This window comes from Tachyglossus aculeatus, unplaced genomic scaffold (assembly GCF_015852505.1).
Source record: "Tachyglossus aculeatus isolate mTacAcu1 unplaced genomic scaffold, mTacAcu1.pri scaffold_1_arrow_ctg1, whole genome shotgun sequence".
Taxonomy (NCBI): Eukaryota; Metazoa; Chordata; class Mammalia; order Monotremata; family Tachyglossidae; genus Tachyglossus; species Tachyglossus aculeatus.
This window is the reverse complement of record NW_024044915.1, coordinates 5,779,126-5,793,558: the sequence shown is the minus strand read 5'-3', so window position 1 is coordinate 5,793,558 and position 14,433 is coordinate 5,779,126. Positions and strand designations below refer to the sequence as shown.

Genomic DNA, 14,433 nt, shown 5'->3' with positions numbered 1-14,433 from the left:
CCAATGATGATTTGTGTCCGTTACTATTACATGAGATTTATTTATTTATTTATTTATTTATTTTACTTGTACATAGCTATCCTATTTATTTTATTTTGTTAGTATGTTTGGTTTTGTTCTCTGTCTCCCCCTTTTAGACTGTGAGCCCACTGTTGGGTAGGGACTGTATATGTTGCCAATTTGTACTTCCCAAGCGCTTAGTACAGTGCTCTGCACATAGTAAGCGCTCAATAAATACGACTGATGATGTTGATGATGAGATACGTCTATCAGTTTTCGAGCAACTATAAGTTTGTATGCGATGTTCATTAAGAGCTCTTTGATTTTTAATAAGCAATCGACGTAGTAACTGTGACGTATACAGGATGGTTACTAGGGGTTTGATAGATTCAGAGGTAGTGGGTAACGGGAGGGGTTTCGGGATTCAAGTGAGGTTTACATCATTCACTTGTACGGGGGCAAAGTAAAGATCATCACCCTGCCAGTGAAGAAAACTAATACATCATTCACCTGTACAGGGGCAAAGTAAAAATCATCACCCTGCCAGTGAAGAAAACTAATACATCATTCACCTGCACAGGGGCAAAGTAAAAATCATCACCCTGCCAGTGAAGAAAACTAATATTTCGTAGGACACCGAAGAAAGGGAAAGCCTTCCCGACAGATTCCAAATCAGTACTATTACTAGAGGTAATGCGTATATGTTGAGGGGATATCTCATATAACATAGAGAAGTTAGTTTGTGGATAGAGAGTTAATGTACATAAGTTAGAGGAATGGTTTAACAAACAGGGTTCCATCTGTCGTGTGGCTATTCCACATACCATCCCTTCGAGGATTGTTACGTTGGTCTAAATATTCACCATTCAATTGGGCAAAACGAAATACGAAGACAAGACAAAAGGAATGACATGATAATTACACATGATCATAACAGAGCTAACCTTAAAGTGAATAATTGTCCCTGTACATATATCCTCAGTACATTGCGTTACAATTCTATTGGATATCCAGTTATCTTGAGGGATGTAATGAGAAAGAATTTGTCTCCAAATGTCCGGGGTTCCAACCGATAACGTTCTTTGAACCCATTCTTTTTGTACCGAGCTATAGATATTCTCCAATGAACACCTTGTCCAATTAAATAGCTTAGAAAAATCAGTGTCTATGTTGAGAGAAGCTAACGTTGCAGCATTAAACAACTGTAGAAATTGTCCTTGGAAGTTTAAGGTACGTTGGTGGGTCAGGATCGTTGTGGGTAACCACTGAGAATTTATTGTGAGAGCCTGAGGGACATCATGGCCAGCACTGCGCAGTCTGTTGGCCAGGGTCTCAAGGTCTACTGAATTTACTATACCCAAACCTGTTCCTGTCCCTCCAAGGAGAGTATCAAACCATGACCTCCTCCGCCTGTTACAAGGTTTCCAGGAGGGAAAAGTCATGTTAAAATGTAGCAAGTTTTTCTGGGTGTTAAACATCACATTCTGACAACTTCCAGGTACTCGAACGATAATTAATTCTTGTGAAATGGGGGCAATATTGGTAAATAACCTAAGGTACTCTACCCACCAAGTCCTATTAGTTATGCTGATGGCGTTAAAACAGAACAGTGTGGCGGTGTGGTTCACACTAATAGTAAAGTTAGAGCCCTGGTATTGGGTAACAGTGCTGTTACTGTTACTCTTGCTACACTCGCATATTAAGGCAAAGATATCATCTCGGGGAGAAGGAGAAGATAGCATTATAGAGTAGTTATACATACAGCATGTAATATTTATGTCGTTCTCAGTATGCGCAATTATGTTATACCTTAGTCCTTTTACAAAAAGTCGGCCATACAATCGGGAGGATCCCCTCCAATATGTAACATTCGTACTGAAAGTCATATTCAGTATAGAACAACGTCGATTAGCAGGACACGCGAAGTTATCTTGAGTTCTGCTTGCCGTGGCATTGATCCATCCCAGTCAGATCATTTTGGTACCATTAAGGGGTAATCGTGTCCCTCGAGTCCAGGCCAGACCAACTCCCATCAAGCTGATTCCGAAAGGGATGATCCAGTTCACTTTCCATCATTGGACGGAAGACTTATTCGCGTAAGAAAACATGGGTTAGCAGAACAGTATATATACGATCACTCCCCGAATAGCATATCAGGATGGTGTTATTATTCCCTTCTGCAATTATTTCGGCAGGCCTAGGTCTGTCAGTGGGCTGCTGTTTTACCCATACTTTGGATCTTATTTGGACATTCGTGGACCCGAACCCTCCTTGTCGGGCCTCCAAGGCCTCAGGGTTCTCAACTTTCTGTCATTCCAGGTTAAGAGAGGGGATAATTAATAATTGGACTATCCTTTTTCCTTCTGTGATCTTGTGAGGTTCTGGGCAAGTGTTCTGTAATATTACCTGAATTTCTCCCACATAGTCTGAGTCAATTATTCCACCTAATACTGTAATTCCTTGTATGGCTAGGCTAGATCTCAGCAGTATATACCCACAGTAACCATTTGGGATCTTTGTGCCTAATCCGGCATTAAAGATCCGGATCTGCTGAGGATTCAACCACAGATCTTCCAACGTAAATAGGTCATATCCCGCAGACCCAGCCGTACCGTGATAGGGTACCTGGGCTTTGGAGTTAAATGCCCACCACTTTATGACCTTGTTGCCGCCTGAATTAGATTGAGCCCGTATTTGAAGATTCGGAGTTATTAGGTGTGATAAAGGGGTTCCATCGCCTAAGGGCCTATTGTTCAATTGTTATGATGCATCAAATAAATTATCTTTCCAGTTCTTGTAGGAGTTATTCCCTAATTTCCTAAGTTTTTCTTTCAATAGTCCATTCATTCGTTCTATCAGTCCTGCAGCTTGCGGATAGTATGGTATATGATAAATCCATTCAATATTATGTTGTAGGCAATATGCCTCGATCTCCTTTCCCTTAAAATGTGTACCGTTATCACTTTGTAATTGTAAATGGGGGCCATAGTATAAAGTTATTATATCTAATGTCCTGCAGGTGTTACATTGGGTTGCCCTTCTGTAGCGGTAACCTATCAATACCCCTGAATATGTATCAACGCAAGTGCAGATATATTGACATCCTCTACTTATGTGAAGAGGTCCCACATAGTCAATTTGCCATATTTGGGCAGGTATAGCTCCCCTATTTAATTCCCCCTTAACAGTCCTAGGGACAGACCGTTCCTTATAAAGTTGGCACAGTTCACAAGCATCTATAACTTGTCTCAAACGGGGTAACGGTAGTGATATTCCTCTATCTAGTGCCCACCTTTGTGTGGCTTGTGGACCTAAATGTCCTGCCTTGAGGTGTACCCATTTTGCAAAACTTTCTTCGTCGTCCCGTAGTGGTACTGAGTCTTGCTGGATGGTAGCTATCCGGGCAAGATCATCCACGTAAGCATTATACTCACGTTCCGGGGTGTTCACGGCAGCGTGGGCATCTACATGAAACACTGAGATGTTAGTATTCTTTGATGTCTCCCAAATGCTGATCCACATTTCTTTTCCCCATATTTCTTTCCCGCGGATTTCCCATCCTTTATTCTCCCATATGGGCATCCATGTAGTTAGTCCATTTGCTACTGCCCAAGAATCCATAAATAGGTGGCACTGTCCCCCTCTTTCTTGTCTTAGGGCCTGGGACACCGCGGCTAGTTCAGCCCACTGACTACTTCCCCCTTTTCCTACACTTTCCAAGACCACTTTGGTAATTGGGTTATATGCTACCGCTTTCCAATGTCGAGTCTGTCCAATATACTTGGCAGACCCATCAGTGAACCAAGCATGCTTCTTTTGTTCGGGGGTTAGTGAGTCAAAACCAGAATTCCATTTAATAGACGATTCCCCGGGGGAGCCCACCGAAGACAAGGGGATGTCTGAATTGTCCTCATCGGTGGGGGTATCAAATAATCTTTCATATAGAGAGGATATTCCTGCCTTCCCAGCTTTCACCCTATTCTGCAAATACCATTTCCATTTAATAATACTGGATTCTTGGGCGTGTCCTATTTTATATGAGGCCGGGGTCCCCAATATCCATCCCATAATGAGGATCTGGGGTCTCATCCATACTTCATGATTAAGGGTTAAGTGTTCGGTGTCAACTAGTGCCCAATAAGAGGCCAACAATTGCTTTTCAAAGGGAGTGTAATTTTCCCCTGTGGGGGGAAATTTCTAGACCAAAATCCCAAAGGTACATTCCTTCCATCCTGTGTCTGCCAAAAACTCCACGCAGCATATTCCCCTTGAGTTGATACTTGGAGTTCCACTGGACCTTCCTTCATCGGCCATAAATCTAAAGCTGTTTGTATAGCCGCCTTAGCCTCTTCAAAAGCCTTAGCCTCTTCCGATCCCCAATGAAATTCATATGTTTTATGCGTTATCCTGTACAGAGGCTTTAATATTTGCCCCAAATGCGGGATATGCTGCCTCCAATATCTGAAAAGTCCAATAAATTTTTGTGCCTCTTTTTTCGTCCTTGGCATGAGGAAGTCCACAACTTTCTGTCGGGCCTTCGGTAATATTTCCCGATGTCCTTGATTCCAAAAGATCCCTAAAAACTTTACTGAAGTAGAGGGACCTTGTATCTTACTAGGGTTTACTTCCCACCCTTTATTTTTTAAGTGATCAATGAGATTGCATAACCCTTCCACTACCAGCTCTTCACTTTTTCCCTGTATCATTATATCATCTATATAACGTACTATTTGCAAACCCTGAAAAGATATCCCATCTAGATGTTCCTCCACAATTGTATGACATATTGTAGGGCTATGTAAATACCCTTGGGGTAACCTAGTGAAGGCGTATTGCCTTCCCTGCCAAGTGAACGCAAATTGATTCCAGCTTTCCTGAACAATAGGAATAGAGAAGAAAGCATTAGCAAGATCGATTACCGCATACCAATGCCCCGTAAAAGCCTGAATTTTTTCTAGTACAGTAACAGTGTCAGGAACAGCGGCATATAATGGGGGGGTGACCTTGCTAAATTGTCTATAATCTACTGTCATCCTCCAAGAGCCGTCTGCCTTCTGGACGGGCCAAATTGGGTTATTCCATTCAGTGGAAGTAGGGATCAGGACTCCGGCATCCACATATTCCTTGATAGTATTACTAATTTCCTCTTGCCCTCCTGGGATACGATACTGTTTCATAGTAACCACCTGTGTGGGCCGGGGCAAATTGGTGGCATCCGTAGTTTTCCCACTAGTGCAGTTTTGATAACTACCATTTTTACTGCAAATTGATATTTTCCATCCGGGAGATATAAAGTCATTCCTCTCAATATATCTATTCCTATTATATATTCAGGAATAGAAACTGCAACAACTGAATATTCTCGTTTTGGCAATTGTCCTATTTTCATAAGCAAAGTTACTTGTTTAGCTTCAATTTCCTTTCCTCCCAATCCAGTAATGGTAATGGGTGTTCCTCTAAATTTAGAAGGGTTCCCATATATCAAAGAGGCCTCTGCCCCGGTATCGATTAATGCTTTGGTCTTAGTAGTAGATCCATTCTTCCAATAAATTAGTAATTCGATATGAGGCCTGTAGTCCCGCCTATGTACCTCCTGAACCTGTACCGGGGCTTGGCCATTCCCCTATTCCCCTTTGAAAGGTTCAAGGGAGGGGTATAGTGTGGCATTGGGAGCCGGAAGGGACACCAGCGAGGGATCCCAAGGTTCTGGCTGCTTTTCTGCGTCTTGCTCCTTTTCTACCTCTATTTTTCAGGATTCCTTCCTCCCAGACAGATTCTGTTTCTTATACATCTGATACAACTCAGACGTAGGAATACCGTCAATGCTTTCCTTGTTTACCCCTGCCTTTAACAGGCAGTGAACAAGTCCTTTCTAGAGATACGGTTATTTCCTCGAGTGTCATTCCGCCCATAGTCACGACTGTACCACACCCCTTCGGGTGGTTTCTCCTGGCGATCCCATTCTCCCATATCTCCTAACTGAGACATTTTACCTAATACTTCTGATATAGGCTTCCTAGACTCACTCAACAGTAAAGTCATAATTAAATTCTTGTACGCGGGCGGTGCCGTTTTGACTAAAATATTCCTCTGTGGCGCTGATACCGGGCAGAGGTGCTAAGAGTCAGCCTCTCCTAACATTATGGCAGTCTTCATCACCTCCTCCTTTAATCGTTGGATTCCGTCCCTCAGGGAATACCAGGGCCGGTCCCCCCGAGGCCACATTGAGTCAGCGGGATATTGTTTCTGACACCCTTCCGCTACCAACACTAGCAGGGTAGTGTTACCACTCCCGTTAGCATGAGCAGCCGTGGCATGTTCTCTGAGAGATTGCTGCACATTTGAATTAGAACTGATAAGAACGAACTTCATACAGTCTTCTGCATCCACCCAAATTCCTCCTGCCCCGCTATCACTCGTGCGCATCATCCATGAAATCAACGGTTCCTGTGGCCTTTGAGAGAAGCGGCTTAAAATATCAGAAACTTCTTGTTGTGTAAAATCCTCTGTTACTTCTTTAAAAACTCAGTTCCCCCCTGATTTTCCTCTTTCCGTCTCCGGATTGGTCTAGCAGATGCCCCATTACCGGAATAAGCTTTCTTATGATCTTCCCAAATATCTTCACCCAAGGAACCTTCTTCAGTATCATCCCAAATATCCCCGTCCCATCTATCCGGGTCCCAATCTGCAGTAGCGGAGGCAATGACTGCATGTACCTTTCGCTTATTAACCCTTCCCTTCCTTTTCCTATATTTAAACTGCGCCACTCTGACTGCAGCTTTCTCCGCCACTGTCTGATAGTTTCGCACTTGATCACCTAATATAAAATTTTGACACTGCAACATTGACATTCTACTCTGTAACTCTGTCAGTTCTTTTTCCAAGACCAATTTATCTTCAATAGCCTTAGTTTTTAATTCATGCATTTTTCCATAAGCAGTTAACAAAGCCGACCCTTTTCTGCAGACTCCTGTTATCTCTTTTCCTTTTTCTACAGGAATACGTTGCAAACACTCAGTTAATTGAAAAGGTTCAGCATTTCTTATTCGTCCCTTCCAATCTTCACACGAGCCTGTTTCTTTAGCCCAGACCTTAGCGAGGGAACAGTACGGCATACTCTCCCATCCTGGGATATCCTCCTCCAGTGGCATTTGCGTTACTTTCTTGAAAAAAGGCATGATATATCGCGGCTCCTGACCGACTACACCAAAATGTTTGGTTAACGAAGTATTTCTTCAGTTAACCAACGAATAAGGTTCAAACTCGCGACTACAAGTCCCCTTTTTTCAGAGAAAGAAGCGCAGACACATAGCAATATAGGTGTATCGCTACAATTTTAATAGAAGGACAATTTTAATGGAAGGGAATACGAAAGAAGAAAACAAATACAAAAAAGGGGGTTAAAACAACACACACAATAAAGGGGTTACATCACCAATTCGGGGGAACACCAACTCCTGAAGTTTGCATGCTGGGGAATCCCGGATTCAGCTTTCAGGGTCCCGAATGGGAAGGTCCCAGGCAGAGCGTCCTCTCCGTGGGTGAGATTCCGAGTTAGCTCCAACGTACGAGCCTTAATAAACCCTTTGCAAACCAAGAAGGTATTTTGCCAATTGCACAAGTTCCCGGGCGACTGGCCAGGTCACCTTGGGAAGATGTGTTTATTAAAGATATTTCTGTACTGTGGGAAATGGCCCGTTTCCAGAGTACAGAGATAAGTTATTTTTCTTCTCCTTTGTTTTGCAATTGGTTATCTGTCAAGCCCAGTCGAGGTCGCCCAGCAGACAGGTCGGTCTAGCCGTTGCCAAATCGAAGCCTATACTTAATGTGCAAGAGTTTCTAAATTTACCCATCAGCAGGAAAGGATAAACGTGAAGTGAACGAGGTTGGCATGTTGTTTAAACTTTTGCCAGCAGCGTTCGGCAGCTCGAGCATAGGAGCGAAGGAGACGGACAGTGGCAGTGACCCAGGGCTGTGGGTTAGTGTTATGAGAGCGGCGAAGGGAAAGGGGAGCGAGTGAATCTAGCTGAGTAGAAAGGGTAGAGCTGAGAGCAGTAATCTGATCATCAAGATTGGGTAGAGAGGAGAGGGAGACGAGGTGGGGTTTGAGGCTCTCAGAAAGATGGATGGGGTCAAGAGAGTGGAGAGCTCTGTGAGGGAGTAATATGGATTTACAGGGGAAAGGAGTGTGAGTGATGAGGCAGGTGAGAAGATTATAATCAGAGAGAGAGATTTCAGAGTTGGTGAGGGTGGACATAGTGCAGCGGTAGGAGATGATGAGGTTGAGGGTATGACCAAGCTGGTGAGTGGGCGAGGTGGGGTGGAGCAACAGGTTGGCAGTGTCAAGGAGAGATAGAAGGTGGGCGGCAGAGGAATCACCAGGGATATCCATGTGGGTGTTGAAGTCTCCGAGGATCAGAGTGGGCATGGAAAAGGAGAGAAGGAAGGTGAGAAAGGGGTCAAAATCGTTAAAGAAGTTGGAGGTGGGTCCAGGGGGGCGGTAGGTGATGGCTACAAGAATCTGGAAGGGGTAGTAGAGGCGAATAATGTGGGCTTCAAAGGACGGGAAGGAAAGGGAAGGGCGAGAAGCGATAGTGCAAAAGCGACATTGGGGGGCGAGAAGGAAACCGACACTTCCTCCTTTTCCGGTGAGTCTGGGGGAGTGAGAGAAGAAGACGCCTCCACTGGAGAGAGCAGCAGAAGAGACCGTGTCATCCGGAGACAACCATATTTCAGTTAGGGCGAGGAGGAGTAGAGAGCTGGAAAGGAATAGGTCTAGGATGAAAGGGATCTTACAGCAGAGCGGGGGTTTCAGAGGCCACACTTGGCAGTAGCTGTCAAGGGAGGGGAGGGAAGGGGAAGTGTGTGAGGGGTGGGGAGGGTTTGGATTAGGATGAGTTGGCGGGGGCCTAGGCGGGGAGAGTGGGAAGAGGGGTGGCGATGGGAAAGGAGAACTGAAATTTTGAATCTCTTTACTCTATGTGCCTTGGGATTCTAGAAGAGGGAGATATTTATGGAAGCTTCCCCACCACCAGGAAATACAAGAAAATATAGGGGACTCATTTAAACAAATTACTATAATATGAATAGCTTTTCATCAACTGACCTTTATATAACTGGGTTTGGAAAATGAGACGTGCTTGTTTCAGCAACACATATACTGAAGTTGGAATGATACAGAAAAGATTGTGAAAGGCAATGGTAAAACGATTTCCGTATTTTTCCCAAGAAAACTGCATAGATACATTATCAGAACGACTGCAGTTGGAGAGTGGGAAGTTTGGGGAGAGATGTGTCCATGGAGTGCCTTTGGGTTGGAGAGGACTCAACAGCACAAGACAAAACAGACAAGATTATCATGGGCTCTGCTCAAGGATGTTACCCCAATTTATGAAATTTTCCATATTTGTCATCTCAGCCCACTAGGTGTTTTCATTCAGTAGGGGCAAAGTCCCTGAAAGAGACATATTCCCGAATCCAGTCTGACCTCACTCCAAAGCAGCCTGCCCCAACAGTCCTGACTCCTCCCTAAACATTTAACCACTCACATGACCTGCGTTTTGGGGGCTGCAATTAGCTGTAGTTCAGCGTGGAAAAAGAAAGGAGAAAGTGGGTGGCAATGGATTTCAGAAGAACCTGACTGGACTTGTTCTTCATCATCCCAATTAGCCTGGAACCCTGAATTAAGAGAATTGCCCTGCCATAATTGCACCAGATCCTGGGCGTCCTTGACTTCTGGAAAGGAGTTGGTTATGGTGGGGGACCAGGGCTCCTTAGTAAATCAGTGGCATTTCTTGGGAACCTGCTGAGTGTATAGAGTGGGAGAGTACCACAGAGTAAGTAGAGAATGCTCTCTGATTTGTTCCCTTTCAGACAGCACATATACTAAAATTGAAACGATGTATAGAACATTGGCATGACACCTGAGTAAAAATGACATGCAAATCTGTGAAATGTCCCAAAGATTTTCCTTGTCCATATAAGTGCTTTCATTACCTCGGAAACGGACATAATCCGACTCCAATATAGCCTCACTCCCAGCAGCCTCTTCCTATGTTCTAACCCCTTCCCAGACATTTCAACATTGACATGGGGCTTTGCAGCTGCATTTAGCCTCAGAGACTGCTGCCATTGAATCTGGTTTGTAGACTATAAGCTCCTTTGGGGCAAGAGATCATGTCTACAAACCGCACAGTATTATGCATTTCCAAGCTGTAGACTTAACCTTGCAATTCACTACTCCGAGACTCTCTCGCGGGGATAGACCTATGCGCCCTTTCACTCCATCCTTCTCAGAGCATTTCTGAAATGCTTCCAACTCATCATCTGCCAGAATCCAGTGCAGAGAGTGAGAAGGTTGGAGAAGAGAGGGTGAGAGAGACAGAGGGAGATTTTCATCTCAGTATCTCCTTCTGTTCTTATGGACAAGCCCTGATCTAGTTAAAACCTGTACAACTCAGCACCTTGGCAGAAGGGGCCTTCAAGGACCTGAGTTCTGCTCATCCAAGAGGATTGGGTCTATCTCTCAAAGTCTTGGTGTCTCTGAGCTTTCGTTTGTGCATTTGTGTCTCGCTCTGGGTGGTCATGCCTTTTTGTAGTTTGTCAACACCCTCTTTCACAACGATGGCTGGAAATCCCATGGATGCCTGCTCAAATCCTGGTAGTCTGCATGGAGGAGGAGGCTCTCTGAAGAGAGAAATCAGTGAAAAGTGAGGGCCTCAGCTGCATGGAGGGAGGAAGTAGCGGGGTTTAACTCCTTGTGGTTCTCTCTTCCTCAATATTCCCTTCCCTGTGATATCACAAACTGCTGCTTTTGTAAGGACAAGAAGGCAGCCTGCTCATTCACCTGCATGGGTGAGTACAGAGAGGTCAGGGTTTTCATTCATTCATTCAATCGTATTTATTGAGCGCTTACTGTGTGCAGAGCACTGTACTAGCGCTTGGGAAGTACAAGTTGACAATATATAGAGACGGTCCCTACCCAACAGCGGGCTCACAGTCTAGAAGGGGGAGAAAGACAACAAAACAAAACATATTAACAAAATAAAATAAATAGAATAGATATGTACAAGTTAAATAAATAAATAGAGTAATAAATATGTACAAACATATATACATATATACAGGGGTTACTCAGTCTGTATAATATCTCCCATCCTTCCCGTATGCAGAACCCTGCTCTTGATGCTGATGGCAGAGGACCAGAAAGAAGAATGTCTGGTCTCCTACCCACAGGCTGCTGATGGTGGGCAAAGAATCAAACCTTAGACATCGCAGCCCAGCCAATACCAGGTAAGTGGAGACTAAGCTCCTTGTGGGCAGGGAAAGTGTATGCCAACTCTGTCATATTGTACTCTCCCAAGCACTTACCAAAGTGCTTTGCACACAGTAAATACTTAATGAATATGATTGAATGAGTGGAGAGTGAGAAAATGAGAGAAAACGCGAGATAGGGAAGGAAATTGTGTGAGTGTGTGTGTGTGTGTTTGTGCGTGTGTGATGATCCTGTACCCTTGTGACTCTGACACTTATATTGCAGGGCTGGGATGAAGAAAAGCTTGGCTAAATTCATTCAATTGTATTTGCTGAACGCTTACTGTGTGCAGAGCACTATACTAAGCGCTTATGAGACTGGCAATGAGATACTAGGAAACTGTCCCTGGACTCTCTGAAGATGAATCGCAGTCTCCCCACTCAGACGTTCCCCACTTCGATAGCACTTGCTGTTGATGGAAAAATTTTCAAAAAATTCAGAAAACGAACCCAAACATCAAAAAGGGAAGGTTGAGATACTGGGAGACCAGATTATGTGTAAAGGTGTGCATAAAAGCAAATGGCGATTCCACAGTGCAACGAACTTGGGATGAACTAGTGATTTGCATTCCCATGAAAACTGAAGTTGGGATTAAGCCTTATTTCTTGCCTCCTTCTGCACTTTCGTGTCCAACATTTGTATCTTAATCGGGTGGACGAGCTGAGGTCTGGGCCAGGGAGATGCACATTCCAATGGTTCATTCTCCTTACTTGAGGTGTTCATATGGGGAATCCCCATCCGAAGTGGTTTTTTGTACCCCCTAACCATGGCGGGGTCAGTTCCCCTAACAGGACTGACCAACTGGCTAATCCCATGTCCCCAGCCCCTTCTATGATTGGCCACAGCTTCAATGCCAGCCATAGCCCCGAAGTCCTGAGGCAGGAAAGTAGAGTTAATTTCAGGAGTTTGGACCAGCTGCCTGATTTCCTTTAGACCTACTACATGGGCCCACAGTGTCTGGTGGGAGCTATTTCACATGTTTAACATTTTCTTCAGTCTTGGGATATCCTGGGTAGGGAGTATAGCCAGCTTGGCGTAATGGAAAGAGCATAAACTTGAGAGTCAGAGGATGTGGGTTCTAATCCTGACTCCACCACTTGTCTGCTGTGTGACCTTGGGCAAGCCACTTAACTTCCTAAACCTCAGTTACCTCATCTGTAAAATTGGGATTAGGACTGTGAACCCCAAATGGGACAACCTGATTACCTTGTATCTCCCCCAGTGCTTGGCACATAATAATGCTTAACAAAAACCATTATTATTATTATCATTATTATTATCATTATTATTATTCCTTGGTCTCCAAGTCGCTCCAATCAGGTTGGGGTAGGGACCCAGGACTGTCATGCATACAACTGCTTGGATGCTACTCCGGCCACCTGAGCTGCTGCTCCGGCCACCTGTGTTTCTGACTCCATTCCCTCTCATCTTATGAAATCTCTTTCCCCTTCCCTCCTCCCCTCCTTAACTTTCGTCTTCAACCTCTCACTCTCCAGAGGTTCCTTCCCCTCTGCCTTCAAACATGCCCACATCTCCCGCATCCTAAAAAAAACCCTCTCTTGACCCCACCTCCCCTTCTAGTTATCGCCCTATCTCCCTCCTACCATTCCTTTCCAAACTCCTTGAACGAGTCATCTACACCCACTGCCTCCAATTCCACAACGCCAACTCTTTCCTCGACCCCCTACAATCTGGCTTCCGTAGCCTACATTCCACCAAAACTGCCCTCTCAAAGGTCACCAATGACCTCCTGCTTGCCAAATCCAACTATCCTAATCCTCCTCGACCTCTTAGCTGCCTTCGACACTGTGGACCACCCCCTTCTCCTCAACATGCTATCCAACCTTGGCTTCACAGACTCTGTCCTCTCCTGGTTCTCCTCTTATCTCTCCGGCCATTCATTCTCAGTCTCCTTTGCGGGCTCCTCCTCCCCCTCCAATCTCCTTACTGTAGGGGTTCCTCAAGGGTCAGTTCTTGGTCCCCTTCTGTTCTCTGTCTACACTCACTCCCTTGGTGAACTCATTCACTCCCACGGCTTCAGTTATCATCTCTACGCTGATGACACCCAAATCTACATCTCTGCCCCTGCTCTCTCTCCCTCCCTCCAGGTTCGTATCTCCTCTTGCCTTCAGGAAATCTCCATCTGGATGTCTGCCTGCCATCTAAAACTCAACATGTTCAAGACTGAACTCCTTATCTTCCCTCCCAAAATCTGCCCTCTCCCTGACTTCCCCATCACTGTAGACTGCACTACCATCCGTCCCGTCTCACAAACCCACAACCTTGGTGTCACCCTCGACTCCGATCTCTCGTTCACCCCTCACATCCAATCCGTCACCAAAACCTGCCAGCCTCACCTCCACAACATCGCCAAGATCCACCCTTTCCTCTCCATCCAAACCGCTACCCTGCTGGTTCAATCTCTCATCCTATACCGACTGGATTACTGCTCCTTCTACAGCCCACCCCGCACCCTCTGCTCCTCTGCCGCTAATCTCCTCACCATGCCTCGTTCTCACCTGTCCCACCATCGACCCCCGGTACATGTCATCCCCCGGGCCTGGAATGCCCTCCCTCTGCCCATCCGCCAAGCTAGCTCTCTTCCTCCCTTCAAGGCCCTACTGAGAGCTCACCTCCTCCAGGAGGCCTTCCCAGACTGAGCCCCTTCCTTCCTCTCCCCCTCGTCCCCCTCTCCATGCCCCCATCTTACCTCTTTCCCTTCCACACAGCACCTGTATATATGTATATATGTTTGTACATATTTATTACTCTATTTAGTTATTTACTTATTTATTTTACTTGTACATATCTATTCTATTTATTTTATTTTGTTAGTATGCTTGGTTTTGTTCTCTGTCTCCCCCTTTTAGACTGTGAGCCCACTGTTGGGTAGGGACTGTCTCTATATGTTGCCAATTTGTACTTCCCAAGCGCTTAGTACAGTGCTCTGCACACAGTAAGCACTCAATAAATACGATTGATTGATTGATTGATCAGCCTCCTCTCTGATCTCCCATCCTCCTGCTTCTCCTCACTTCAGTCGATGTTTCACTGTGTTGCCTTGATTATCTTCGTGAAGAAACGCTCTGGGCATGTTACTTCCCTCCTCGAAAATCTCC

At 45.1% G+C, this 14,433-nt stretch overlaps 2 non-coding genes across 2 annotated transcripts; both read left to right on the top strand.

Annotated features, from left to right (window-relative positions):
• The first annotated feature begins 9,306 nt into the window (after positions 1–9,306).
• Positions 9,307–9,410, top strand: LOC119923578. The gene has a single exon (XR_005448888.1). It is a non-coding gene; the product is annotated as a U6 spliceosomal RNA (small nuclear RNA).
• Positions 9,411–9,861: 451 nt separating this feature from the next.
• LOC119923586 lies at positions 9,862–9,968 on the top strand. Its single transcript, XR_005448896.1, has one exon. It is a non-coding gene; the product is annotated as a U6 spliceosomal RNA (small nuclear RNA).
• Positions 9,969–14,433: the final 4,465 nt, after the last annotated feature.